Source organism: Haemaphysalis longicornis, unplaced genomic scaffold (assembly GCF_048455015.1).
Source record: "Haemaphysalis longicornis isolate Haplotype H1 unplaced genomic scaffold, Haemaphysalis longicornis Haplotype H1 scaffold_4, whole genome shotgun sequence".
NCBI lineage: Eukaryota > Metazoa > Arthropoda > Arachnida > Ixodida > Ixodidae > Haemaphysalis > Haemaphysalis longicornis.
The window spans coordinates 183,198,323-183,201,584 of record NW_027526361.1 but is presented as its reverse complement, the minus strand read 5'-3'; positions in this window follow the sequence as shown (position 1 = coordinate 183,201,584).

Genomic DNA, 3,262 nt, shown 5'->3' with positions numbered 1-3,262 from the left:
CTTGTTATGGTGACGACTATAGGCAAAGAGTACGTTTAGGTCACTTAAAAAGCAGCTGCGTCTTCGTAGAGTACGCAATCGCCTGCAAGAGCTACCCGGGGACGCTGTTCTGCGCGCTTCGTCGCCGCTCTTCCGGGCGTCGGTGACGGCAGAAACATATCATCCATGTCACCTCCAAAACTCAGGCACAAATGAATTCTCCTGACGCCTCGTTTAGACCTGATACTGGCACAATGAGAGGTTGGCTTCGTTTCGCATATATACGCCGCAGAAAAATGTGTTTCGGGGATGTGATTACCCAATCCCGGACAGTACCTTATGCCTTTTATAAGAATATAAAGCATGCGAAAATGTAAAGTATATTCCAAGCCTGTGCGTCGTTAAATATGTGCCCACACACGCCATATAGCAAGAACCAAGGAAATGAAACCACAGAAAAACAAATGCTGTGCCAATGCGGAATTTAGAAACATAATATCTCTAACGGAAATGAAAAAAAAACACTGCAGCTTCTGGCATGCTAAAGACGTTCGTCGAAACTTAAGTCAGGTAGGTTTCACTAGACCTACCACTAGATACGCTAGATTCACGGCTATTTCGCGAGAAATCGGGAAGGGGGGGGGGACGCCGTGTACAAATGCGGAGCGGAATCAAGCAATGAACGTTTTAGTAATCCCACACATGAATCTCGCGTTCACTTTCCTTTTGTTTTTCTACTTCAACGAAGAGCTGATCGTACGGCGGACGCATTTTTGGAAGTATACAGTGTAGGCTGTTCAACAAGCGATGAAATGTGTCGTTGGAAGAGTGTGGTGTGTGATAAGGCCCTCTGATTTCAGTTTCTGGTTTATTCTGCAGGCTCCCTATGCCATATGACGATATTTCGAAGAAGCATTTAGTCGCGGACGCGGATTATATTCTAAGCCCGTTTCCGCGCTGCTCGCATAGGATATATGTAGCAGATGAAGGTCTGCGGGCGCGCACCTCACGACAAGACGACTCTGTCGTGTGCTGATCCCCGAGTATAATTATGCATTGTCCATCGTACTTTTGTTGAATATTCCCGAAATTAACACAGACTGGCTTTTAAATGGTGGTGATCAATATCTGAGGTATAATATTGGCAAACGTAACTGGTGTGCTGTCAGGTATGAGTGCTCCGCTGATTATGTAAGCGCACAAAACCGATTTAAATCGTAGTGTATAGCCGTAGCACGAACATCTGAGGAACCGGCGGTTACGGAGACACGGCTAGTAAATTCAGGTCAGTGTAACTACAATCGGCTCCATCATACGCTGGTTCCGCGACGCTGGCCTCTGACACACACCGGCGCTTATACACACCGAAAATATAAAACTAAGATCGCGTCGGAAAGATTTACACTCTCGTAAACACGCCCCATTTGCGAACAGAGTGACTGCTCCACACAAACATGAATTTCAAACGCCCACAAACGGTAAATCTCAGTCGTGAACGTGCCGCAAAAGCAGCGGCGGCACAGGGGTGCGGGGCGCGGACTCCCGCGCCTGCTTTCGAAACGGGCCGCTAGGGGGATTTTAGTGGCGCCCCTACAGGCCGCGCTCGAGGCGTATAGGCGGGTTATGTTTTTATACCTGGCTTCTAATTATGGTACGGAGCCTTGTTAGGCAAAACGAATCACGTGTACGGTACAAATACAGTAACACTATGTTTGTTCAGGCCTGGAGGTATATTTTGGTACATTTCCCACAGCCATATCTTTGCATTATTCAGATACGCGTTACAGTAAAACTGCACACAAGCGGATGTGTAGGCGGAGAGGAGAAAACTTCAACAGTGAAATAGTGCTAATTAGTAGGCGGGGTCCTCAGTGCAGGACAAGAGAATAAGAGTAATTTTCTTCAATTTTTAGAACACCATCCCGAGTAGGCCAGGATTTGTTCTTTTCGCCCGAAAGGATGGGAGAACAATAAATAGCTGCTAGTACATATTCACCGGTTTCAATCCATGTTGTCGTAGAAACACGCACGTATACCATTTGTCGCGTTCGTTAGCGAGTATATCAAGCCTTCACACCGTAATCATGTCATAACTGTGCGGGTTGCGAGTCAGTTCGTCATGATAACGATGGTTGCGATAGAAATTCGGGGCACAAAATCCGCCTTCCAGTACTCTGGACAACGTTGCCTGCGCCGTTTCGCAGTGGCTTAGCACAAACCGTTTCATCGCATTTGCATGTTAATAAACAACGCACGCAGCGGATATGCACCTTCTTGCTCGCAGCCACAACGCAAGCCAATCTGTGAAGAAGGTAGTGCATGTCTTACAGCCTGAAGAAAATATCCACACGAATGTTGTCAGCATCCCAAACACTCCCAAGCTTTTTAAGAAGATGTTTGTGACGGTGTGACGTTTGTGACGTTGAAAAAAACAATAATCTGATACACGTAAACAGCAAAAGAAATAGAAGACAGCCGTCTTATTTCTCGCTGTGAGATGCGCGTGCAAGGGCACGCAGCTTGATGCGTAGCATTAGACTGTCGAATCTAAATTACATCATCTCAAAAATGATTTTGGGAAGCCTATGCATTCGAATACTTATCGAGTTACTCTGAGCTCTGAACCTCCCAAATGAGCTAGAAAAGACGAGTTACACACGATCATCTTAACGATGCTCTGAAGAAAGTTGTTCTCTCCTCGTCTGTTGCAAAGTTGTGGGGGACACAGCTTGAAATTATTCAGATGTGCCAGAAGCTGGCCAAAATAACTGAATTACTAGAAATATGCTTTTTAATTAACTAAAGCATCAAGGTAGGCGATTTCTAGCGCAGGCACTGCTGCCCCTCACAAGCGGAGTGTAGCAGACGACAGCGGCGCGAGTCCCTAAGCCGACGTCAGAGCCAGGGGGCGCCACTCAAACATCTCACCGCCAATAGTGGCGCGGGAAACAGCAGGCGAGGATTTTCTGCAGTTGATGTAGTATTTCAGTTGATATCGCCAAAAAGAAGCATCCACAAATTTGTTAATAAAAGAACACTGAAAATATTACTCACGAATTGATTTTGAGCCTCACATTTGCGTAATGTTTAGTTCTTGTTCAACAATGTTGACAAGTATGAACACTGACACCGTACTCAGACGTTTAGAGAGAGAGAGAAAAAAGCAAACGGAAAGGCCGGGAGCTTATCCAGGCTTAGAGCCCGGATTGCTACTCGACATTGGGGAGGGGGTGTGCCAGGAATGAAAGAGAGGGCAGGCAAAAAAGAGGGGAAAGGACGGTCG